At 35.0% G+C, this 27,362-nt stretch overlaps 1 protein-coding gene across 7 annotated transcripts in view; it reads left to right on the top strand.

Annotated features, from left to right (window-relative positions):
• Positions 1-27,362, top strand: part of RNLS (renalase, FAD dependent amine oxidase) — a 399,013-nt gene that overhangs the window by 11,665 nt on the left and 359,986 nt on the right. The gene's annotated exons all lie outside the window — the stretch shown is intronic.

The following is a 27,362-nucleotide window of genomic DNA, read 5'->3' as shown; positions in this document are numbered from 1 at the left end:
TTATTTTTTAATGCTTTTTATGTAAATCTGAATTTGGCTTGCTAATATGTTGTTTAGGATTTTTGCATTCATGTCCATGAGAGTGATTGAGCTGTAGTATTTTTTCTTGTATTAATTTCTCCAGTTGTTGGACATGGAGGTATGTAGGCCTCATAGAATTATTTGGGAAATTTTTCCTGTTTCTGTTCAGGGGAAGCATTTTAATACAAGTTTGGTGTTTTTCTTTCCTAAATGTTTAGAAGAATTCACTGGTAAAACCATTTAGGCCTAGAGTTTTCTTTGTGGTAAAATTTTAAATTACAGATTCCATTTCTTAAAGGAATCTATTCAGATTTCTTTGTTTATTCTTTTTTTCTCAAGGTGCTAGAATACTATGATATAATCTTTATTTTTTATTTTTTTAGCTTTTATTTTAGGTTTGGAGGTACATGTGAAGGTTTGTTATGTAGGTGAACATGTGTCAGTCTTGTTCATGTGGCTAGCCAGTTGTCCCAACACCACTTATTAAATAGGGAGTCTTTTCCCCATTGCTTGTTTTTGCAGTAGACCTTATTTTTTAAAATACTAGTTGTTTATGCTGAAGTTCAGATCTGAAAATTGTATTTACATATTCCTTTGACTTTCATTAATTTAATTAGTTCTATATGTTCATTTTGATTCATTTACTTTTTATCAAATAGTATGTTGCTCTGTATGAAGTTCTATTTACCAGGTAAGAAGGGTGTCCTGAATCATGCCAGGAATGTGAATTGACATCCTTTTTGGTACTCCAGCTGCTCTCTCTCTCCTTCATCCAGTGTGTCTGGGAAGTCCAATCTAATATCTATATGCCCTAGAATTGAAATATTAAATCTTTGAGAGAACTTCAGATTTCTCATAACTTTGCTGTTACAAAAAAAAAGTGACATCTTGGTTTTTAAATTGGAATACTTTCCTGTTAAAACCTTAAATATCTAAAACATCTGTTTCAGTTCCTTTTCAGGTCTGTGAACAATATAGCTAAAACCTGGGTTTTGCTTTCCTTAACAAAGGTTAAAACAAAAGTTTCTTAGAAAAATTGCTTGGTAATAGCTATTCCCAAGCCTGACAAAAAGAACTAGAAGGGTACACCATATTATGTTCACATCAAGGGTCTGGGTGCAGAATGTTCACCCTGTCTCTAGTGGATTTTTGTTGCCATTGTTTTGGTTTGTTTTTATGCCTGCATCTGAATCACCTGGAAGACTTGTTAAAACACAGATTACTGGGCTGCAGTCTGAGTTTCTGGTTGTATCGAGGTATGCATGGACAATTTGCATTTTTTACAAGTTTCTAGGTGATGCTGAAGATTCAGTTCAAAGCCACACTGTGAGAATTATTATTAATACCTTGCCTTAGCAAATCTACTTGTTTCTGGAACAGAGCAACAAATGTATCTTCAAAAAGTGACTCGCCTTGTAAACAAGTAATGCTACTGTGCAGCCAGGGTTGAGAACTGCTGTCATAAAGCATCAGCCTGTCCAAACAATTTGTATCTCTTTTCCTCACATTTGCACCTTTGCTTTGCATATATTGATTATATGAACCCATGCGACATCTCATCTTGGATTACTCTTGAGTCTCTGTCTTATGCTCTTCCCTGCTTGGGACCTCTTGGCTCACCTCTTCCCTGACTTCTTCCTCAACCCCTAAGACACACCTCTTAAAACAAAACAAAACAACAACGACACACAAAAAAATAGCTTTAAGATTATAAGTCACATACCATACAATTCACCTATCTAAAATGTACAATTCAGTGGTTTTTAGTATAATAACTGATATAGGCAACCATTATCAATGTCTGTAATTAGTAAATTTTGGAATTTTTTATCACCTCAAAAAGAAATTCTGTCCCCTTTAGCTATCACCCCCATCCCTCCATCCCCATCCCTGCCCCCAGCCCTAAGCAATCATTAACCTACTATCTGTCCCTATAGATTTCCCTATTACCTGGATTCCAGATAAAAGCTCATGATGGAGCTGGAGGCCCTCATCCTTAGCAAATTAATGCAGGAACAGAAAACCAAATACGACATGTTCTTACTTTTTTGTGGCTCTGTTTTGTCAGTATCTGCACAGATTTCACTTATTTTCTCCTGCTTTCATCATGTCTCACTGACCCTGGCCCGTCAAGTCATTGAATTGTAGAGGGTACCTCATCTTTCCTGAAGCCCATGAGCTGTAACAGAGTCTGGTCGTGGTGGACAAGGCTTCAGGGCTGTGGGATGGCAGTGGGTATTGATATGCCTGTAGCTTTTGACTTTGTTGCACAGCTAACATTGACATTGGATTTGATAGAGAAATGGCTTTTTATACCACTAATAGAAAGAAAACTGGTAATAAATATGTTTTATAGATCTTAGATTTAGAACTATAGAATAAATTGTTTTTTGAGGAAGGGTATAGCTGCTGTTAAATTTTGAAAGCATTTTTTTCCTTGAGTATCATTTCTACTATGCAGAAATAATATAGCTTATTTTCTAATACAGTGTGTGATAATAATATAGAAGAAATTGGAATATTTATTAGATGCCTATAGGCAAAGTGGGAGACTAATTTGAATGATCTCTTCATGAATCTACTTCTAGTTTGTTGCCAATGACATTTAAAGTAGGATAATTTATTGCCATGGAGGTTGGCAATAATTGGATTGATTTTGAGATTGTTTTAATAACATACTATAACATTTTATAAAAATACAGTATAGCCATCAGTCAGGACATTCATTTGTGCTGTAAATTACATATTCCAATATTTAAAAACTGCATAGTTTTGTATATCAAGAGAGATCCTTTAACATTACATTTTGAAAGTATTTCTCAATATTTGTATTAGTGACATCTAAAGCAACACCATGTCATAGACTGTCTCCTAAATGTGTTTAAGGGCTTGCTAATTAATAATTTTATTTAGCTCTTTTTACATCTTACATTTTGTGTGTGCACTTGAGCTGTGTTTGGCTGAGAAAGATAACTTAACTCACCTACTATTATTACTTTTCTTTCTGTCCTTCCTGGGTTTTTTTGTGGCAATTTTTGTTTTATGATTTTATTTGATTTGTACTAGACCCTCATTAAAATTATATCCTTTGACTTAAAAAGTTCTCTCTTTAGTTTCATTTTAATTTTATTTTGCTTTCAAATAAACTTTTATAAATGAAATGTTCTTTCTTTTATTTTCTTTTTTCTGGTGTATGCTTTTTCCTCTAAACCTTTCAGGGATATTTTACTTTAGAGCCATCTCTTTTATATTTTTTATCTTTGAGCCCAGTAATTTCATAAGTATATATCTTATTGTTACTAGTTTTGTGTTCATTTTTCATGGGCTATGTTGTCCACTTTTGCCTTGAACATTCAGCTCTTCTCTTATTTAGGTAAGTTTCCTTCTAATACTTATTGGAAGATTTATTTCTGTTTCATTTATTATGATCTCAGAGTATCTACAAAAGCTTAAAGTATCTCCCTCTCAAAGCTTCTGTTTTCTTTTAACTCACTTTCAACTTTGATCTTTGCATTACTTTTTTTCTAGCCTTTTCTCCATGTCATCCATGTAATTTTCAAGAGTTCCTTTTGGCCCCTTCCTTGAGGTATTGTTTCAAAGAGGTCCTGTATTCTTTTACTGTTACTGAACTAATGCCCGAGTGTTTGTTGAACTAACTTGCTTCCTGGCAAAATTTTTCTGGTATGTATTTTTCATCAGCTCATTTCTTAGGTTCTGTTCTGTTCTGTTCAGTTCTGTTGTCTTTCTCCTTTTCTCTGCATATGTCTCTTGTTAATCATTACTCATCTTTAAATGGGACCAATTCTGTCAATTTTGTGAAAAATAGTGTTGTGGGGCAAGACCAGACTTTTCAGTTAAGGTATGTGTTCTCAGAACACTTCCTGTGTACATTTTGTAAATATATACCCATGAAAAATAGAATGGTAGTGACCACTAATATAATAATATATTTATTAACAGAAATATTTATAAATATTTTTAACTTGGAAAGAAGATTAAAGTATGTATTTATATATTTTTTCATGAATCAGAAATAATTTGACAAACATTAACATTGGCTATTGCTCAGATATGATTTTCATTTTCTTCTTTACAATTTTTTGAATAATCATAACTTTAAAAATAAGAATAGTTTACTCTTATTATAAAAAATGATATTGGCCGGCCGCGGTGGCTCCTGCCTGTAATCCCAGCACTTTGGGAGTCTGAGGTGGGCGGATCACGAGGTCAAGAGATCGAGACCATCCTGGCCAACATGATGAAACTCATCTCTACCAAAAATACAAAAATTAGCTGGGTGTGGTGGAGTGCGCCTGTAGTCCCAGCTACTCAGGAGGCTGAGGCAGGAGAATCGCTTGAACCTGGGAGGCGGAGGTTGCAGTGAGCCAAGATCACGCCACTGCACTCCAGCCTGGTGACAGAGCGAGACTCCCTCTCAAAAAAAAAAAAGAAAGAAAGATAACATTGACACTGTTTTTAAAAAATGTATCATGCTGAAAAGAAATAGATCTTCTTTCCTTTTTTTTTAGTGGAGGAGTATTGTACCATATGTAGGCTCTTTATAATGAAAAAGTTTAAGAATAATTGACTTGGTATATTTGACTGAGGATGAGGGTCTTTGGATGTTGTATTGAACGGACTCAATTCAGAATTGGACCCCCATGGAAATCATTTTGTATTTACTTCATTGTTATGAAATAATTCTCTCTGGCACGAAAGACTTAAACTAGAATGTGCCCGCAAGATCCTTTAACATCTGTGGATCAAATCAAAGGGATTAAAACATGACCTCAGTATGAAGAATTGGTTAATGTCTACCCTTCTCTCTGTGTTTTCTGGAGAAAAATCGGCTCTTATTTGATTATTAGACGTCTTAGGCTTCTATGAAAAAGACATCCACTTACAAAGCCATATATTGCCATCTAGTGTGTGAAATATATATTGTAGTTCCCCTTAGAATCTAAACTAGAGAGGACTGTGAAAATGACAGAAACATAGAATAACACTATAACTATAATATTCACAAAACTGCATATCACAGGGAAATAAATTTAGGCCCATTAGAATTACATAACTTACCAAAAAGTGCTTGATTAATGAGTGACAGAATTAGGAATGTGCTACATGTTTCACATTTGTACAGACTATGAACAGCCACGTCTGTAGCTTCCTGTGTTTTTCTTCTCATTCTCATTCTCTTTCTCTCTCTTTCTAATCATAGGTAGCCTTTAGGATTAACATAAGTATCATATCTTATGTGAAAGAATTCCCTTTACATTATAGAGTGGTCTGGATTTTCTGTCATCCAACTCTCTCTATTTTGCTTCTTATGGAAGAAGCAGATGTAATTGTTTTTTCTTTTGGCAATTATTTATTACCAAGAAAGTTTATTTATTAAACTTTCTCCCAGCTGGGAGAATAGAGAAACCTCATGTATCATATTGTGACCCTCTTATGATTTACTTTCTGATTCTATAATAGTGCTACTTTCTCTATATTCATATTGCAAAGATTATATCACTTAATCCTCAAAGTAATGCTAGGCATTATCATTGTCTCAATTCTTGGTGAAACTGAGATGTGAACCTCAGTAAAATGACTCCAGAGCTTGTACTCTTAACCGCTGTTATGCATAGCTCTTCCATGTGTACTTGATCTTCCTCTCTACCATGCACAGAAATTCCTCAAACCCCTGACCCTTAAACATTAGATTCAGGAATTCCTAATCTCTCCTCCTAGTTTTGCTTCTAGTTATAGCACTCATCTCCACCCCCCACCCTCTGATTTTCAGGGATTCACCAGTTTAATCCACCTTAAGATCCTGCAAGAGAAAGATGCTTTACTTTCTCGTGGGTGTGTGTGCGTGTGTGTGTGTATTTGCAGTCATCCCAACCTTTCAAAACACAATGTTGAGCTTCTCTTTCCTAGATTGGAGGATGGGGAAAGGAGTTTGTTTTCCCTAAATAATTTATCCTGGTAAATTTTTTAATTTCTAGTTGCTGTGTGATAACAAAGATGTAATAAAAGCGGAGAAGATCTCAAGAAGGCAAACTCTAATAACCAAAGGATCACATCCATATGTGAATATATGAATAACAGAAATAAAATTTCTTTATCTAGAAATATAGAGCTTCACAGATCTACAATGCCAATAGATGCAGATATAGAACAGATATGCATATATATGTTTAATTATAATTTAGGAGAACATGGAATTGTTTTTAAAATTCTAAAATACAACCACAAAGATTAAGGAAATGCTACTTTATTTCAATGTAGAAAAGTTTTCAATTCATAAGACATTATTTGACCGAATAATTTTGCTTACATTTAAAAATTATAGCACTTGTTCATCCAGTATAATAGTTTCTGAAAGTTCCAGTACATTTATAGATGCCAGGTTTTTAAATGAAGTATTAAAATAAAGATCTTGGGGGTACCTTTCTAACTTTCCAGGGATACTCAATAACTGCTTTTTCAGTGGTGACCTGTATACCATCCCACTCCTTTCCTCACATAATGCTCTGGTAAGCAAAACAAAGCTTCTCACATCCTCCTGTCACTCTGTTCTTTCCAACCTCTGGCTACATTCTCTGGCTTCAGCTATCCAATCATCAACTTGGACCTTAATGCTATACTTAAGATATGTGAAATTGTTCAGTGGATTTTTCAAAACTATATTACAGTATATTAAGAGTATCTTTTCAGTGCCAGTGAATATTCATGTGTATCATTATTTTTACTGTGTAGTGCTCTCGTCTTTTGATTTACCTTAATGTAGTAAACCAGTTTGATGGGCATTTAGGAGATTTACAGTATAACAAAGTGTGGCTTTAATACTGCCAATATGAAATAAAGATTCTTTTCACTAAACTCTTTTCCTCATGGAAACAGTTATGTTGATGTAGAGTAGAATAAAGCCCGCTTGATTTTTGTCCTGTTTTTTCTTAGCTAATCTATTTTTTATTTCTCTGAGTGTACTTTAGAATCAGGTTTCATTAAAAACTCCTGTTGGAATATTGATTTGAATTACACTCAATTACACTGCATTAGTTTAGGAAGAATTGGCATCTTTATAATAGATCATCTTCTCATCTAAGAAAATGAAACATTTCTCCACTTATTTAGATATTTTTAATGTCCTCAGTAAAATTTTATAGCTTTTATCATAAGATCTTACACATTACTTATTAGGCATGTTAAGAAATATTTTATAATATTTATGGAGATTGTGAATAAGATCACTTTTGTTGATTTATGGTTACTTGGTTTTAGATGTTTCCAGAGAACAATATACCTACCTGAGTTTTTAAATCCAGCATGAAAAATCTCTTTCTTTCAATAGGAGAGTTTAACCCTTTTATATTTATTGAGATAACTGCTGTGTTGTTATCTTTTCCGTTGGTATCTACTATTTATTTTTTTCTTTTGATAGATGAGTTCAACCCTTTTACATTTATTGGCGTAAGTACTATGTTGTTTTTATCCTTTTCATTGGTGCCTACTATTTACTTTTTTCCATTTTTAAATTTTTGCTGGTTTTATCAAGTATCTCTTTATTCCTTCCCACACAGTCTATTCATAGAATGCCCAACAAATTGTCATTTCATTCATGGTTCTCTTCTTATTCCTTACAAACCTATTTATTTCTGGCCCTGCCCTCCTTTCCATTCCCCAGAGCTAACTGATGTTAACAGTTCAGTGAGTGCCCTTCCACACTTTGTTCCAACCTTATAAAGCTTTGGATGACTGTGCGTGCCTTCTAAAATTATTGTTTTGCACTTTGCTTATTTACTCAACATTATTTTAGATAAACACATCTGATTTATTTTTATTTAACAGCTGCATAAAGTTTTTCAGTTTGGGAGTACTGGAATTTAGTCTTTCATCTCTTGTTTATCTATGGACTTTCATGTGGTTTCCAGTTTTTTTCTCTATTAAATGCTATGCCTTGAAAAACATCCTTGTTTACATATTCTTATAAACTGGTGCTCTTAATGCTATATTGGGTGATAAGATCCCCAAAGTGAAATTTCTGCCTCGAAAAACCTGTATGTTATAATAAGTATTGCCATATTACCTTCCAAAAAGTTTGTCATGATTCTCATTCTTAACGTTTGACAATGCCTGTTTGCCTATATACTCATCAGGACCGGATATTTTAAATTTTTATCAATCTTAACATTTCTGCCAAAGTGATAAGTAAAAACAGGTTGATTGCTCTTGCATTAATTTGCATTTCCCTTGACCAAAAGTAAAATTGAGCCTCTTTTCATAAGCTTATTGGTCATTTAGAGTTTTTCTTCTGTGAAATGTCCCAGTCATGTCCTATGCTTACTTTTCTAGTGGATTATTTGTTTTTTATGAGCAATTCACACATGAAGGATATCAATATTTGTAATATAGTACTACATATATTTCCTAGACTAGCATTTATTTATCTTTTGCTTTTGTTTATTATTTCATTTGCCATAATAATTTCTTAAGATTTTTATTTAGTCAAGTGTGTCTTTTTCTTTAATAGATACTTGACTTCCTGATTGCTAAGGATTATCTCCCTCACTCTAAAGTCATATAAGTATTCTGAATTACATTTCTAATATTTTTAAATTTTTATCCTTTACCTTAAAATCTTTATATGGAATATATGTTTATATAAAATATGAGAAAGGTATCTAGCTTTGTTTTTTGTCTTTCCAGAGTGAAATCCATTATATCAGCACCATTTATTTAATAAGAGATTCTTTTTTTGCCCACTAAATTGAAATTCCTCATTTGCCATATGTTAAATTCCATATATACTTGAGTCTGTCTCTGGATATCTGTTCTGTTCCATTTATTTACTTGTGTTGCAATATCGTCATTGTTTTCATTATAATCAATTTGTGGTTTTAAGTCATTTTTAAGGAGTCTGAACTATTTGACCTGTAAACATGAGACAGCTTTATTTTTTCCCAGAACTGCCCTCAACGTCTCTATGTTGGACTCCATGTCTATCTAGAGAGGATTCCATAATGACATCTTGGTCCTTTGCTATAACTTTCTGGTCACTTTTGGCCATTAGAACAGTCTCACTTTGGTTTTGAAGACTCGCTGTATTTATGTTTAAACTTCAGTCTCAGTTTGGAGCTCATTCTCTCTACCCTAAACTCCAGCTAGACCTGTCTGTGGCACCTGTGGTGCTAGAGAGTTGTAGCAGAGTGGATTATGGGTCTGTGTGTGTATGTGTGTGTGTGTGTGTGTGTGTGTGTGTTATCTCTGAACATCTACAAACTATAAGCTTACAGAACCATTGATTGCCTCTAAGACTGGCTTCTTGGTGGTAGGGAGGGGCAATTGGCTGGTCTTGCCTGTTCCTCCATGATGGTCTATATGTAGACCATATGTGTGGTGTGTTTCTTTGGCCAGTGGGTAGTGTTTAGCCTCCTATGAACTTTTCTGTTGCTGTTAACAGTCCCCTCCTTATAGGCAGCCCTACCAGCAGAGCTTTGCCCTAGTCCCCGTGGGTTCAAGAGTTCAGCAAGTATGTAGCCAGGGAACCAGGTCTCTGTTACTCCTCCTGGGAGCTCCCTCCCAGAGTTTGCTTCTGAATCATTCTCCAGTAGGCTCCTAAGGAGGAGCTACTACTCTCTGCTTACGGGGTTTGGAAGATAAAGCTCTCCAGAAACATGGCACTCTCTGTAGGGCCAAGCTTTCACATCTGTTTGAATATTTTTCCTATATTGCCTGGGCTGTGGGGCTCAGGGTAGTGGGGCTCAGGGTAGTGGGACCAGTTTTGACTGATCGTTTCCCAGATCTTTCGAGAGCTGTTGGCTAACACCTTTTCCTGGTGGCTTCTTAAACTTTAAATGTAAGATCATTATTGGTTTTTTTTTTTGTCCCCAGCTTTACAGAAAGCAAGAGTAATTGGGAGAAATACTGTTGCAATAAGTTTTAATGCCTGGAAGGCAAGAATTTCCTTGCCATATATTTACTAATATATCTTAATTTTATAATAACCATCAAGCAGATTTGTTTATTGACCTCCCTCTGCCCTACTTTAGGCCCTTTTTCATCCTTCAACCTCAGCTCAAAACCACTTCCTCAAGAAAGTCTTCCTAATAGAAGAATTATAATGTAACCAACACAAAGGAAAGATAAATATTTGAAGTGATAGGTATTCCAGTTATCCTGATTTGATCATCACATATTTATACATGTATCAAAATATCACATGTACTCTAAAAATATGTAAAACTATGATATGTTAATAAAAAATACAAGAAAAAAAAGTCTTTCTGACCCCCAAGACCAGGCCATTTTTCCCATTACATGTGTTCGTAGTTTTCGGTGACTCGTATTTTTAACACTTATCACAACTTTAATTAATTAACAGTTTAATCCATTGTGCAATGTGTGTCTTTTCTGGTAGAATATAGAGTCCACTCAAACAGGTACTTGCTTGGACTTACCTGTTCCTGTTTTCCCAGGATTCCTTTGTGAGTGCCTCGTATATGTAGGCTCTCAGTCTGTATTGAATGAATGAATGAATGAATGAATGAGTGAAACAATCTGAAAACATCTTGGAGGACATTCAGTGGGAAAGGGAGAGAGTGCTTTAGAGAGAAGAATGGTCTTATCATAAAGTTTGAAATAGAAATGTTCATTTTATATTTGGGAGGCTGAAAATGGACTGACTTGGTAGGAGCTAGGCTTTATGGTGGGGAATTTTAGAAGATAAAACCAGAGAGATGGATTTGGGGCAGATTGTGGTGAGCCTTGGAGGGGAACATCTGTTGAACAAATGACAGGGGTCTTAGTTCATCAAAAATACTGAATCTATCTTTCAAAACCTGGCTGGATACCTTGAGGTGGTAAATAACTTTACCTAATTAGACTGGAAGAAAGAAAACACTCTTAAGACTTTGAGAAATATTGTTCTAAAGGCTGTTAACCTTAACATATGCTTAAACTGACACGTAAAACATGAATAAGTTATACTACAAAGATGCAAAATTTATTATGCACTGTAGAATATAATGATAAAATACTACCCATAATGAATACCTTCAACTTCCTTTCTATAACTTCTAGAATTTTCCATCATTCTTGATGGAAAAATGAGAACGAAATACTTTTACTAAAAGACGTTTAAATTCTTGATTTTTTCCTTGACATTTTGCTGAAAAGAGTTTTATTAAAAGCACAAAGAACGAAAGTCCTGTTTTCATCAAATAGTATGCTTCATTGCATTTTTCAGCAGACCATCTCCATAGGAGGGGGAAATATTCAGTTTCTAAACTTCTGACACGAGCTGGTCTGTTGGGCTGCCTGCAAACTTATAAACTGGGATCTTAATTTTAGAAAAAACAATTATTAGCCTTACATTTTTAATGTGTTAATTAAATATTGTCACCTTTGATATTTTATCATGTTCTTGTATTTTTATATTTATTATTTCCTAATTCTCTTGTCTTTTTAAATTTATTATTTGCTAAATGGCAGATTGGGAGTCTGTTCTACTTAATCTTTCTTTCTCTAAGTGCCTGAGAGGCAGCCCAACCGAATCTTCACCTCTCTGCCACCTTCCACAAATGGGGACGTCAGTAGAAACAGCGGAGACTTCCATCATCTTGGAGTTTAGGGTGATCTGGCACTTCTATTATTGCAGTTATTACTCACTTCTGCTCCTGGCAGGACAGAGGGAGTTTACCTACTTAAGTGTCCCTCTGGGGAACTAATTAGTTGTGTCAGAAAAAAAATAACAACATAAAGTTGAGGATAGCTGGAAGATGATGATAATTCCAATATCAACACAATTTTGTGACTACTTATGTTAAGCACTTTCCTAAATTATAATTTTTACCCTTCACAACCACCTCATGAGAAATATTATTATTCCCATTTTATAGAGGAGGAAAGTGAGAAATTATGTTAACTTGCTTAAGGCTCCCTAGCTGTTGAGTGGTAGAACCAATTATGGAATCCAAATCTTCTCTAGGCTTTAGTAATTGGAGCAGTATACCTTTTTGCCCCTCTCCTAGCAATTTATCCTTTACCAATGTGTGCAATCTCTCCATGCTTGATATAAATGCATCATGATGTAAATATTTTCATATTTTTGTTCTCATACACATGCTGTCAGTAGACGTGTGATGTTTTAAACTAGGCCACCAGGTTGCTACCCTAACAGAAGGAAAGATTCCCCCTTAATGCTGCCTTACTGACTGTGTGCTTCTTTTAGAACTTGGAGCCCTATTTTTCATTTAGAGTTCTTCGATAACAGAAAAGCTTTAAAAAGAAATGTCCATACTAGAGATGGGGATGAGATGAAAGAGCAGAGAGCTATAATTTATGGAATTGCGTCATTATCACCAACTGAGTCATCAACTGAATTGAATTAAACTTTTCCCCATCTGAGCTGGCAAAGGCATTTTCAAAAGAGAAGAAATTTGAGAAGTAAGATTTTAGCTTTCTGGCAGAAATCTCTGAAGATTCAAATATAATGTGCTAAATCCAAATAAGAAAGTATTACCACAATCAACTACTAATTTTAAAGTAGGGAATTCTAAACATTAGTGAAAAGAGAGGAAGGGAAGGATAAAAAAAAGAATGGGAGGAATACTGGCATTCTTCACTGGATAAGCTTTAGTCCAAATTTGTTTTTTTTTCTTCACAAATGTATCTTATATAAGTAGTTTTGTATTATATTGCCTCAGATTTATGAGACTTGTTTATACACTGACTGGACATTTCTGACCGTCATTCTTCTGAAGTCCTGTTTCCAAAGTCTGACATTTTTTCATTCTGACTTGAATGTTTATGTCTAGAAAATAATGAGAGAAAATCTAAAATGTATTTGAGTAGCCAGCACAGAACACTTTTGTAGTATTTACTAGTCTAGAAGTCTCTGTTGGTTTGAGTAAGATATTTAAATGTTGATCTCTCCTAAAATTTGCTACATGAAATAGCCAAAGGAAATCATCATATCTGAAGCAGAATTTGCTATTTCTGTGACTTTTAAGATACTTTTTGCATCTTATAATTTTACTTGCCAAATGCATATGAAAATATGAGATTTTACTCCAAGAAGAGAAATTAAAATTCAGTTTTATTTTTAAATGGCACTTGTCATCTTTTATTCAGATGTCAAATTCATTTTTTTTTCATTTTACAGATATTGAACATCTACTATGTGCTAGACACTGTTCTAGACACCCTGGGTACAGCAGTGAACCAAACATTAAAAGCTCCAAGGAACTTCTATTCTAGTGGAAGGAGGCATAATATTGTATAGTATTTGATCCAGGGGGTGGAGGAAAAATAAGTGAATATCTACGTGAAATGATGGTACATGCTGAGGGAAGAGAAAACAAGATAGGAGAAATAGAAAATGACAAGGAATACTCTTGTATATAGTGTGAGCAGGTCTGTGACAAGGTGATTTTTAAACAGTAGACACCTGAAGGTAGTGAAAGTGTAAGCCAAGAGAATCTCTGGAGGGATATCCAAATAGAAGTTCCTTGGAACAAGTAGGAAGGCCCCAAGCAGTGAGAAGTTTTATAAGGCAGCCAGTGTGGCTGGCATGCAGTGTATATGAAAGGGACAGTGGCAGAAGATGAGAGCAGAGAGGAAGCAGGAGGCTCAATTAAATAGGGCTTTGTGAACTGTGACAGAGACATTGGATTTTACTCTCCATCAGATGGGAAGCCATTTCAGGAAAGACCTTATGTGACTTAGATTTAGGGATTATGAATTTACCTTGCTGTTGTTTTGGAAGTTAGACTGTAAGAGGGCTGAGATGACCAGATGAACTGATGTTGTGAATGCAGAGACCAGAAGTGATGGTGGCATGGACTACAGCAATACTGGTGGTACGCTGAGCAGTAGGTGCAATCCAGATGTACAAGGATCCCTCATTTTTGCATCAATTCTAAAGGGTTCAGGTTGCTACAGACACTTGATTTCAAAAGTATGGCTGCCAGGATTTGCTGATGTATAGATATGGACTGTGACAGTGGTTTCCAGAGTGAAATCACTGTTTTGGGATTGAATAATTGCAAAAACAGAGTTGTCTTCTACCAAAGGGGGAAAACTGAGGGAGAAGTAGGTTTGTGAGGCAGGTAGTGAACTGGGAATCAAGAAGAGAAATTTGGTCTTGGATTGGGTTTGAGTTGCTTAATAGAGATTCAAGTGGGAATACTTATGCAGTTGAATATAGAAGGTTTCAGGAGCAATGTCTGAGCTGGAGAGATATATTTGAAAATCATCAGTAGAGAAATAGTATTTAAAGCCATGGAACTGGATGAGGTCCAAGATTGAACCCAGAGAAACTGCAATGTTTGGAAACTAGAAGATTAAGAGCAACCCCAAGAAAGACTGAGAGGGAGATGCTAGTGAGTGAGGGGGAAAACCAAACATGTATGTTGTCCCATAGGCCAAGAAAGTGTTTGAAGAAGGAGGAAGTAATCAGCTGTACCAAATACTGACTATAGTTTCATCTAAGAGTTGCCCATTGGATTTCGCAATGTGGAGGGTGTGTCAGTCCATTTCACGTTGCTATAAAGAAATACTTGAAGCTGGAAGAGGTTTATTTTGGCTAACAGTTCTGCGGGCTATACAAGCATGGCACCAGCAGCTGCTCAGCTTCTGGTGAGGCTTCAGGAAGCTTTTAGTCATGGTGAAGCGTGAAGGGGGAACTGGAGCATCACATGAGGAGAGAGGGAACAAGAGAGAGATGCCAGGTTCTTTTAAACAACCAGCTGTCATATGAGCTCATTACGTAGGGAAGGCACCAAGGCACTCGTGAGAGATCCGCCCCCATGACCAAACACCTCCCACTAGGCCCACCTTCAACACCGAGGATCACATTTCAACATGACATTTGGAGGAGACAAACACTGAAATCATGTCAGAGGATAAAGGTGACATTGACAATAGCAGTTTGTATGGGATGCTGGGAATGAAAGCCAGATTGGAGAAGGCTCAAGAAACAAATGGGAAGGGAGGACACCGAGACAGTGTGTTTAGACCAGTGTTTCTCACTTTTTCATGATCACCTCCTTAAAGAGCTTTCTTAGACATTTTTTTCTAATCCTCCCCTCTCCATGAAATTCCAGTATCACAGGTATACTTTTGTTATGTATTGTATAAATATCTATGCCTTACATATACAAAGAGCAAGTAATTTTTGCCTGAAAGAATTAATTTTTGACCTTTTGGAGTGATATCACTCCTATTGAGAATGGCACGGAATAGACAATTTTTTAGATGAGCTTTTCTGTGAAGCAGGGCAAATAATTAGGCTGTTAGAAGATGAGGTTGGATCAAGTTTTTATTGTATTGTATTGTATTTTTAAGATAGGATACATTATAATATGTTTAGGTGCTGATGGAAACAATCTAGTAGAAAGGGGAAAATTGATGATGTAGGAGCAAGATTGAACAGTTACAGAAGTCATGGTCTTGAATAAGAGACAGAGGATGGGCCTCAGATGGGATCCAGACAGTTCTCCCAAAATAATACACAAAGGAGGGGAGAGCACATCAACACAGATAGATGATACTTTTGGAGGTGAGGGCCTGTGGAAGTCCTCTTCTGCTTGATTTGTTTTCCCAGAGAAACAAGAAGCAAGATCATCAGCTGAGATTGAAGAGGGGCTGAAGACGTTGAAGATTTGTAGAGAGAGGGGAGGTGTTCTGTGGTCATGTAGTGGGGGTGAATTGAGTAGAATATAGTAGGATAGCTAGGCAGCACTAAGACTCAATTCAAATTAGTGATCATAAGTTTAAACTGCAATCAGTCAATATTTTTCCCCTCCATGACTTGATCTTCTCTAAGCACATTACATACTTTAAATATTTGAGTGAATGAATAAATGAATCAAAAAGTTAGTTAATGCTATTTATGCTGCATACATGTAAGATTTTTTCCATTTACTCTTTATATGTTTTCAATTGGAATGTTTTATACAACAAATGTTAAAATTAAGGACTTCAAATAAGAACATAGAATAACATGCCCAAGTTCAGCTTTTTTTTTGGATCAAACTAATTAAAATCAACAATGATTTCAACAATGATTCAGTGCCTTTTTTCTTTTGGTTGGTGATGTTGCTCATTGTGGGCGAAGTATGTAAAACTGACAACTAATTTTGAATCTTTCCATATATATTTTTATAAAAAAAGGAAACTAAAAGTAAATGGTAGTTTCTTTCAGGATGTGGTATTCATTCGTTAGAAATTGTGAACTGTGCTTAAAACATTTATGTATCCATTTATTTTTTCAATAAATATTTTCTTAGGATCTCTTCTCTTACCAGTCACAGAAAGGACAAAACTGAATAAAGCATGATTTCTACCTTGAAGTATATTATAGGCATCTGGATGTTTTTCTAGTTTTTAGACGAGGTGGGTATATGTTTCTTTAGCATACATAGAGGTAGACTTGAACTAATATATTTAAAGAACCAGGCTTCTATGTGGTACAATGTAGAATTAGCATTAATAAAGATGGAATGTTACGAAATTCATAAAAGAAAACATTCAAACACATTCATAAATTTAGTGCATTATATATAAAATCTTAATGGTAGGGTCTCTGCTCCTTTACTAGGAAGCAGTGTGCTCATGGAGACTGTGCTTTGTTGTGACTACAATTGTGTACTATATCAAATCTTAATGAGAAATTACCATTAGATTCTTAAGATTGTTATACTTCTCTTTTTCAAGACCATTTGGTGCTTTTGAGAAGTTAAGAGCTTTATAAGCCTGACAGTACTTGTGATTCAACCTTCTATTGAGGCCAAGTGGGGACCTGGAACTCTCAGACTGCAGGACACACAGATGAACAGCATGTGGCAGTGTTTAAATGTTCTTCTGAAAGCCAATGCCACAGGCTTAAGACAATTTAGGGCAGTTCTCTGCGATGATTGCAAATGCATCCCAGGATTATATTTTTCTTTTATATTGCTATGTGTCATGCTTTGTTTGCCAAACAGAAAGAAAATGAATAGGCAGTTTTCTGGTGCAATTCTTAGTAAACAAATTGTCAAAATGAACTCCATCCATTGCTTAAGAAATACATAAACACAATTTAGTCACTGGATGTGTCTGTATGTAGGTTGTTCCTATGGAGAATTTTAGTTTGACCCATGTTTTTGTTTGTCTTTTTGAAAATTCTGATAGACTAAGGTTCTCTTTGTTTTCATAATAGTCCCTATTCCCCCCAAAACAGTAAGCTATCAAATTACCGAGGTTTTATTTGTATAAATGTAGTTGCACATATCTAACTTAATAAATTGTGAATTGATTTTTATCATGACTTTAAGTCATAGGTATTATTTGAATGAAAGAAAACTAAGCTGTTGAGTTATTTTTACAACTTTCATAGAGAATTTTCTTTCATGTAGATTTTTTCCATATAGCATATACAATAGAATACATTTTAAGCCATTCCCTATATATGTGTGCGTATGTGTGTGTGTCTGTGTGTATAGTGTGTATGTATCCTCATCATAGTCCTTCACATTTTAAGATGATAGCACTCAGTGATCGAAATCTTTATATAATAATATAATTGAGGAAAAATCTATGAACACAATTGTCATTATCAGACAATAGGTTTATAAAATATTTTAATCAGTAACTGTTGTCCTTAAGCATGAATATCCTTACTACTCTTCTACCTTTTACATTTGCTGTTATCACAAACACTTTGCTTAGAGCAAATGTGATTCCTTATTGCCCAAATGCTTATTGCATTCCAATTTATTATAATACACATACATCTGTTCAGTACTCACTGTGTTCCTGGAATTGTCCCAGAGTCTGGGCTTCCATCCTTTAATGAGACCTAGCCTAGGTCTTAAGGAGCTCACAGTGGGAAGACATGTCTGTTGCACTTATCTTCTAGTTGCTTTTGAGCTTCCCTGCTTTGTTTACAGGTTGGCTTTAGGGCAGCCTCTGCTCATTTCTTCTGCCTTTCTTACCAGTCCTAGCTCTGCTGCTTGTTAGCTGTGTGACCTTGGGGACAGTTACTTGATCTCTCTGAGTCTCTGATTCCTCTTCTGTGTAATGAAGTGATAATTCCTACCTCATGAGGGCATTTGGGAAGATTAATAAATAAGATAATGTGTTAAAGCATCTAGTAAATTGCTGGCATATGCTAAGTGGTCAATGAAAGAAACTGCTGCTGCCATTTGACTTGTGTTCGTTATGTGCCTGGCACTCAATTGCTAAGAAACAAACTTTAGTTCGTTTTCATTCCCTTGCTGCTGCACTTTCTTCAAACACATCGTCAGATGGGAATTTAGAACTAGAGTAAATGACAATAGCTCCAACTTATGAGTACCCATTATGTGCTAGATATTTTACTGGTTGGTAACAATTCTTAAAACAACCCAGCATTGTTATTATCCCCACCATATAGAGCAAGATGGGAGAGATAAAAGTGACTTTCTAACCCTGCAAAACTACCCACCAGAAGAGCCAAAATACTGACTACAAAGCTTGTGTTCTTCTTTTTTTTTTGCAACCAGTCATTTTCTCCAGTCTCTTCCAATTCTAAAATATTTTAAAGATTTTTTGAAAAATTCATGTGTATTATGATCACAAGCACTAGATGTTTTCATTTGAGCACAAACTCCAAAGTAGAAGCAGTAAAAGTTTTTACTTGAGCACCAATTCAAATCCATATGCCCAATGATGTCATTAACAAGTTAAAAATACAGAAATACGCATTTTCATAAATAAGTGTGACTATTAGTCCATGGACAGACCGAAGTTCCCTAAATAGTTCTCAGATCTTGCCATCCACATTAGTTGATTTTTCTGTATCAGCTGAAAGCAGAATTCTTTTTAAAGGGGGAAGCAGTGGTTTCTTTCTTTAGACTTTTGAAAATATTAAAAAATTTTAGATAAAATTTACCATTTTGATTTTTAATAAGAGGTTTGTTTTGATATTTTAACTTTAGACATATGAGGCAAATTTTGAAAACCTATGCTGGCTTCAGTAAAGTAGTTTTTTGGCTTTTTTTCTATATCTTGGTCACTGGTGGCCTGGGGACATCAGGCACAAAGAAGAGATGATGCAGTTAAGGAGGTGGACAGCTGATCCATGTGGTTCACTTGATGAGCCATGCCTTCTGGGTTTAATATAGCAAGAGTTCCTGATTTGAGAAAGGGGAATTTGCGGGTGTGTATTTTCTTTGGAAAAACTGAACAAACTATAAAATTGAATCAGAATAATTATAGTTCTATATAGAATCCTAAATATCAGCCTCTAAATGGTTACCTCGGGCAAATGCCAATCTATCTGGACTTCATCTTTCTCCTCTGTAAAATGAGACCATTGAACCCTAGATCTCTAAGATCCCTTCTCAATCTAAATCCAATCTAAAATGATTCTCTGAAGAGGCAGGCATATGTGTGTGTGTAATTGCTGTTTGAAGTGTGAGTTATTTAAACACAAATTCATAGGATGTAGATATCAGAAAATGTGTTTATAAAATGTTAATGTGGGTGAGTGAGAGAGAAATATTTTATTGTTGTTTATAAACACCTTAGTTAACACATTTACACCTTTGCTGAATACATTAGATTTTGGGGGAGGAAACAAAAAGGCTTATATTCAAACCAGGATCCAATTGGATTTTAAAAAATGGTTAGTTTATTTGTCTTTTTCAACCACTGAATTTGAGTTTCTTGAGTCTTTCTCTATCTCTACCACTTTGTACTTCCCCAAGTAAATATTTCTTAAATGAATGAATTATTAATTGAATGACAAAATCCCTGTTGTACTTGATTAAATATTGCAGACAAATAGGAGAAAATTAGATTCCCTCAATTTGTACTCTTCTGTGGCCTCAACTATTCCGTCACCTAATATCTACGTAAGTTACATTGAAGGAAAAAAAATCAGTTACCAAAGGAAAACAAATTCCTTTTATCCTGTCCCTTCACTGACCTTTCATTAAGAAAAGTAAACTATAATATCTTTAATGTCTAGCAGAATGATTCTTTGAAGTTTTATAAACATAAATAATCTTTATTTCTGGTAAGCAGTTTTATTTACACAATAAAACTACTGAATGAAATATAGTAGAAATGTGGATAGGACTTTTCTCCTGATTTGTTTTAAAAAGGCATACATAAAGTAACAAGAAAACATAGCAACAGCCCCCCAAAACTTTAGAGATTGTATGTGTATGTGTGAGTGTGGGTGTTGTCTTGGAAGAGGAATGGGATTTTAGTTATTTGTACATTCTGTGAAGCAAATCATGAGTTTAGTATTAAGTGGAGCAATACATTTCAACATTAGTTGTTTTAAATCTAATAATATTTTATACACGGAGAAGTTTTAAAAAACAGATTTCAATTTGTGAATATATAACAAATTAAACAACTTCTTTTTCTGGGCCTCAACCTCCTTAACTATAACTCAGAGGACTGGGATAAATGATGTTGCAGATTTCTTTTAGCACCAAGCATTTGTTGATAGTATAAATTAACTGATCAGTCGGCTGTAATACTGGCTTTATAGTTTTACTCTAGTGTGGCATTCTTCTACTTTAAATTCATCTCCCTGACACTGCTTTTTTACCGTGTTCTATTCATCTCATCTAGAAAAGAATTTATTTATTTATTTTTAGAAACAGGGTCTTACTGTGTCACCCAAGCTAGAGTGTAGTAGCACAATCATAGCTCACTGGGGCCCTGAACCCCTGGGCTTAATTGATCCTCCTGCTTCAGCCTCCCGAGTAGCTGGGACTATAGGTGCATACCACCACGCCTGACAACTTGGTTTTTTTTTTTTAATTTTTTGTAGGGACAGGGTCTTGCTGTGTTGCCCAGGCAGGTCTCAAACTCTTGGCCTCAAGTGATCCCCCTTCCTTGGCCTCCCAAAGTGCTAGAATTGCAGGCATGAGCCACCATGCCCAGCATAAAATTTTTTTTTTTTTAGTTTTACTTTTTGTAGTTTACTTTATGAAAGAATTAAAAATAGGAAGCAAATTGGACATTTTAAAAATAATATTTTTACATGTATTGGCAAAATTTTTGTATTTTGAAATGTGGAACCAAGTTTTAGGAGATGAGACAGTATAGCACTACAACTATATGACACAAGCTGTAGCTTGTTCCTGTGACCCAATAGTCCTTGAGGCATTCAAAGGGATTTTTCACATTGAATACCATCTGTTACCTTCTAACCATTCAGTCCTGCCAGTATCACTCCACCAAATGTGAAATAAGAGACATTACCTAAGCTGTTATGCTATAAATCCATGTGTATCAGCCCACTCTCCTTATTAATGCCTCTGTGTCAGCATATCTAAATTCATGTTGATACTGTTATAATGTGACAGTTTTGTATGTATGCTTTATTTTTATTTTTTGCAAGATACAGATTTATTCAGAATTATAGAATTATGGAAAACTGTAATATACTCTATTATACATAGGGCTACATATATGTACACACACATATATGGCCATATATATATTTAATATATGTATTAAATATAATATATATTATATATAAATGTATATATGTATTAAATATTATATATATATGTATATTTTGAGACAGAGTCTCGCTTCGTCACCCAGGCTGGAGTGCAGTGGTGTGATCTAGGTTCACTGCAACCTCCGCCTCTCGGGTTCAAGCAATTCTTGTGTCTCAGCCTCCCTAGTAGCTGAGATTACAGACGCCCACCACCATGCCTGGCTAATTTTTGTATTTTCAGTAGAGATAGGGTTTCGCTTTATTGGCCAGCTGGTCTTGAACTCCTGACCTCAAGTGATCCACCCATCTCAGCCTCCCAAAGTGCTGGGATTACAGGAAAACTGTATTTTTACATAATGATTCTATTATTTGACAGTTTATAAGTCACTTGCCCTATTTAATTTTATTTTATTTTCTTTTTTTTTTTTTTTTTGAGACGGAGTCTTGCTCTGTCGCCCAGGCTGGAGTGCAATGGCGTGATCTCGGCTCACTGCAACCTCCGCCTCCCGGGTTCAAGCAATTCTCCTGCCTCAGCCTCTGGAGTAGCTGGGACTACAGGCACACGCCACCATGCCCAGCTAATTTTTTGTATTTTAGTAGAGATGGGGTTTCACCGTGTTCCCCAGGCTAGTTGCGAACTCCTGAGCTCAGGCACCCTCCCCGCCTCAGCCTCCCAAAGTGCTGGGATTACAGGCGTGAGCCACTGTGCCCAGCCTTGTTTTCTTTTTGTATTCCACTCCTTCAATGTAGATTCTTTTTCTTTGTTTATTAATTTATTTTTAATTGACAAATAATAATTGTGTATTTTTATGGGGTACAATGTGATGTTTTGATCTATGTATGCATTGCAGAAAGATTCATTCAAGCCAATCAACATGTCTATAAACACCAATTTATCGTTATTTTGTGGTGAGTACATTAAAAATTTATTCTTTTAGCAATTTTGAAATACATAATACATTATTATTAACTATGATCCCCATGCAATGGAACAGATCACTAAAACTTCTAAGAACTTTTGAACAATTCACTTGGAAATGTTTAGGGACTCATTTAAGCATAGACATTTTAGTGCTATGCTTATAATTCTCTTTATGTCTAGAGAAAAAGGTTTGTCCCTTCAAAGAAGATTTATATCCTACCCATAACTAGAAAAACCAAAATTTCTCTAAAGTTTCAAAATGCTGATGTTTTGGAAATATATTTACTTTAACCCAGATATAGTCTATTTTATCTGTATTTCTCTTAGCATGTTGCAAAGATATGTATATTAGTAGATTTTGTAAAACCTTACTAGTTTAGAATATTTGAAGAAATATTGCTTTTCAAATTTGCAAAGTTCAAAATGGCATACCAGGGCTAACATGCATGTGCCAGGACAGGCAGATGGATGCACTTGCACACATGTTTCCACTTTGAGCACAGTGATCATGGACTTCAAGTGTGTTCTTTGGGTTAGTGCTATCATGAATCAATGTGAAAAGAGGGAAAATAACTTAAAAGTAAATAAGAAAAGGAAGACTTGAACTCAGGACCTGACATCTCTGAAGATTATCGCAAGGTGTTGATATCTCCTTTAGGATCACTGCTTCAGAATAATGAAATGAAAAAGCTCACGCTCCTGTTCAACCTTTCATTCCCAAACAATAAAGCACACAGGCACATACTATCAATTTAGCCCACTAAATATTTTAGATATCTGCTTTGGATGCATCATAGTCTTTCTATAATGTTTTCCCCTGTCATTCACATGGTAGAGTCTTCTGTCTAACCATTTTTTTTTTTTTTTTGGTTTCATGGTAAGAAATCAATTTTGGACTTGCAACGTCTGGCTGCCTTTGAAGTAGTATTGTTGAATTTTCTAACACTTATTATCCAGAAATTTTATCTAGCCCATTCAATAATAAGTTTATGGCTAGTTGGCAAAGATTTTAACATTTCTTGCCTGGATTATTTCTTGTTTAATTATTGACATATGACACAAGTTTTGTGAACCATGAATGAGATTACAAAATTTCTATTTTTCCCTCACACGAAGCCAACAATCTGGACTAGATTTTACCATTGTCATTATCGGAAGTTTCTCCAGTGATAATGTTTTCATTGGCTTATTCATTGTTTCTAATATGAAAATAGGAAAAAAACTCAAAATGTTTATTAGCAATAAGCACAAAGGGCAAAACTTAATTCTCTGACTTAATTCTCAAAGTTAACATAAATCAGGGAACTCTTTGTATTAACTTTTCAGAGTTTTTAAGAGTCACCATTATTTATTTTAGAATTTTATATTTTTCATTTCTGGTTCAAGCAGATGGAAAGATCAGCAAATCATTTTTTCTTTTTATAATAATATAAAATGTTCTGAATGGATAACAGTGCCACAATACTCTTACATTTACAAAATGACTTTATAATCAGATATAAATGATTGAATATGGAGCTATATATATTTATATGAATAAACCAAGGGAAGTCAAACATACTTATGATACTTAAAGAATGATATAATTTTAAATTTTTAATTTTAACTTATAAGAGTAATTGCAGTTTTCCTGCCATTAAAAATGTAATATTGAAAATATTCTATATTCCTCATAATTACCTCTTAATGGCACTGTACTTGTCATATATATATTTTTCTCAATATCCCTCCCCCCTACCAGTTTAGGGCACTTAATTTCACATGGCCCTTCACATAATTTTTAATTTAATAATTATTTATTGAATGAATGAATGAATAGGTAACTCAGATTTTCACAATACATAAGAAGGTCATCTTAGCTAATTGTTGTCATTCATTAGTGCTATTGATAAAATATGTGTTTACTTAGAATTTCCATTTAAAGTATATACATTTGGATATTTTTACCTGAAACAGCCAAGTCTCGCATTATGTTTTTACTTAGATGTATATATAGATATGGCAGAAACCAATGAAAAATTATCTTTTGAGATAATGTAGTTCCTGAGAACTAAACTGTCAACCCTTTAACATAATAGCAGTATAATGCTGAATTATACTCTTCAATTTATTTTGACTCTGTGTTGTTACTGATATGGTTTGGCTGTGTCCCCACCCAGTTCTCCAATTGAATTTAGCTCACATAATCCCCACGTGTCATGGGAGGGACCCAGTGGGAGGTAACTGAATCATGGGGGCAGGTTTTTCCCGTGCTGTTCTTGTGATAGTGAATAAGTCTTGTGAGATCTGATGGTTTTGTAAAGGGCAGTTGTACATATGCTGTCTTGCCTGCCACCACGTAAGTCATGCCTTTGCTCTTCCTTCGTCTTCCACCATGATTGTGAGGCCTTTCCAGCATGTGGAACTGTGAGTCCATTAAACCTCTTTTTCTTTATAAATTACCCAGTCTTGGGTGTTTCTTCATAGCAGTATGAGAATGGACTAATACAGTTACTTTTTCTTTTTTATTAGTCTTTCTCTGTTTATTATATTTTTGGTCTGTATTCTAGAAAAGGGAAGATAAAACTTCCAAGATAAGATAAGGGAAAATCTTAGTAGTTTACTACATTGAAAATACAGATTGTAGTGCTAAATGCCTGAAAATTAATGATCTTAGAAGAATTGCTCCAGCTAAGAAGGGGGCTTCTAGAGTAAGAAAAGCAAAGGGACATTATGAGACAAGCTGCTAATGTAAGACACCCAAAAAGCAGAGGTATCCAGGATAACACACCCTGGAGTGTATTTGTCTTTATCAAATAGCTACCAAATGTGATTATCCCAGTGGTACATGGGTTTTATGGTAGACACACTAATTCTGCATTCTACACTGTACAACAAAAATGGTATATACCATCTTTCAAACTTTTAGTTGAAAAAATCAAACTCAAAACAAACCTTTATCTGCTGTACGAAAGCATCCTTTCCATAGTCATATTTCCCACCAAAGCCATGAAAGAAGACGGAAATTCACTGTTCATCTAAATACATTTAAGGAATTGAAGTTGTGTCTCCTAGAGTGGCTGTATACCATTCAGGTACCCATATTTGTTTGTAATTTCAAAACCAAAGAATGCAACATGTCCGTGCTTCTCAGAGTTGCTTACCCACAGGCCACACTTGACATTTTAAGTCAAAGTCATTTTTGAATTATCTGAATGCAGGGAGAACTCTGGAAAAGATTCTTGGGAGTCAAAACTTTTAGTTTGATAGCCAAATAATTAGACCTACTTTATTAAGTTTTTCTCTACCCAAATTTCACCTAATTGGGTGAAATTATGTATTATCTAATTGTATTATGAATGTAGTAAGAAGAAATGGGACAAAACAGAAATATGAAAGAGAAGATTGACAAATATCAGTGCCTCACTCTGGTAGAAACTGGCAGTAGAAACAAATGAGGAAGAGTGTATTTATCTCTGCCACAGATCAGTCAAATAGGGAAAAAATATGCAGATGTTTATCATTCCTTATTCCACCAGGTACTTTTAAATGAGGCAATCTTAGAAGTATGTAGAGAAATTCTCTCTCTCTGAATGAAAAGGAGAAAGGAGTAACAAAAAGAATAGCTAACAGTTAAACAGTGCTTACTATCCACCAGATCCTCTTCAAGGTGTTTTAAATATATTAGCTAATTTAATTCTTGTACTAGTCCTCACATTATAATCCCATTTACCTGATGAACTTAAGTATGGAAAAGGTAAGTAGCTTGCCCAAAGTCACAGAGCTTATAAGTGACTGAGCCTGAGTGAGGGTTCCTTCCCAGGCCATCTGGCTCTACAGACCTATACTGCTGTGCCTTGGATTTTTCAGACTTAACAGAAAATAGATTTTCTATTTTGAATATAGTGTTTTCTCTGTAGTCAGATTACTAAGATCTCACAATTCTATCCAAAACCCTTATGCTGTCTCAAACAAAGCAAATAATATATATTTTATTTGAGGATTCAAATCTCCAAGACCTGTTTTACAAACTGGTTTTTAGTGACTAACTTGTAGGAACCCACTGGTCAAAGATGCCCTCTGTTGTCATTTTAATGCATTCAGAATCTTTGCATTTGGCATGTCTTGCATTTTATTATGGTTGATTTTATTTTGAGACATACGAAGTTTTTTTGTGTGTACTTAGTACCTTTTAATGGATTGTTTCTGTTAAATAATTGTCTTTGTGTATTTTAGGTTTGCTCTTCCTGAAACATTTTCTTGAAACTTTAATTCATTTCCTATGTGACTTTTTAAATCAGATTAAACTTTCACAACTAGACAGCCCATTGGTTCATCTAAATTGTAAAACATATAACAAGAAAATATAAAGTGGCAGTTAAGAAGTTACTGAAAAAGATGGGGGAATTGCTTGATAACCAATTTTAGAACTTTAAAAAATATTGGAGCAAATTTCTTTGTATGTAGGTGTTTGGTTGTTCCTGACAGTTATCAGTGCCTGAACTTTCTCCTTCACAAACAGGCAGAACCTAGGATGGGAACACTGGGAGCTGTGGATGAAAATGGGGGCTGGGGAGAGGATGGAGTCATAGTGCGGCAAAGGAAAGAGGCTGGCAGCAATATCAGATCAGCAAATAGCATGAGGAATTAGGCTGGAAATACTGAGCAGAAAGGATTCTGTAGTAATCCTTTGAGATTTGAGGCTTGAGAACAAGGGGAAAGAGTAGAAAGGTGGGAATGCACAGGTTGAGGTCAATTTAAATAAGCCCACCTCTTTTTAAAGCATACTGAAAAACAAAAACAAAAACTCCTCATGGAGTTGTCTGTGTTACCAACTAGAGGTTGCCTCAGTTTAGTGGTAACTTTGTCCTCGTTGTGTGTTAGGAAAATAATGGTTTTAAATCATTCAAGGAAAATACACTTGTATGTCTCATGAGAACCTGGAGCATTTTTTAT

This window comes from Pan troglodytes, chromosome 8, assembly GCF_028858775.2.
Source record: "Pan troglodytes isolate AG18354 chromosome 8, NHGRI_mPanTro3-v2.0_pri, whole genome shotgun sequence".
Lineage (NCBI taxonomy): Eukaryota > Metazoa > Chordata > Mammalia > Primates > Hominidae > Pan > Pan troglodytes.
This window is presented reverse-complemented; position numbering and strand designations above follow the sequence as displayed.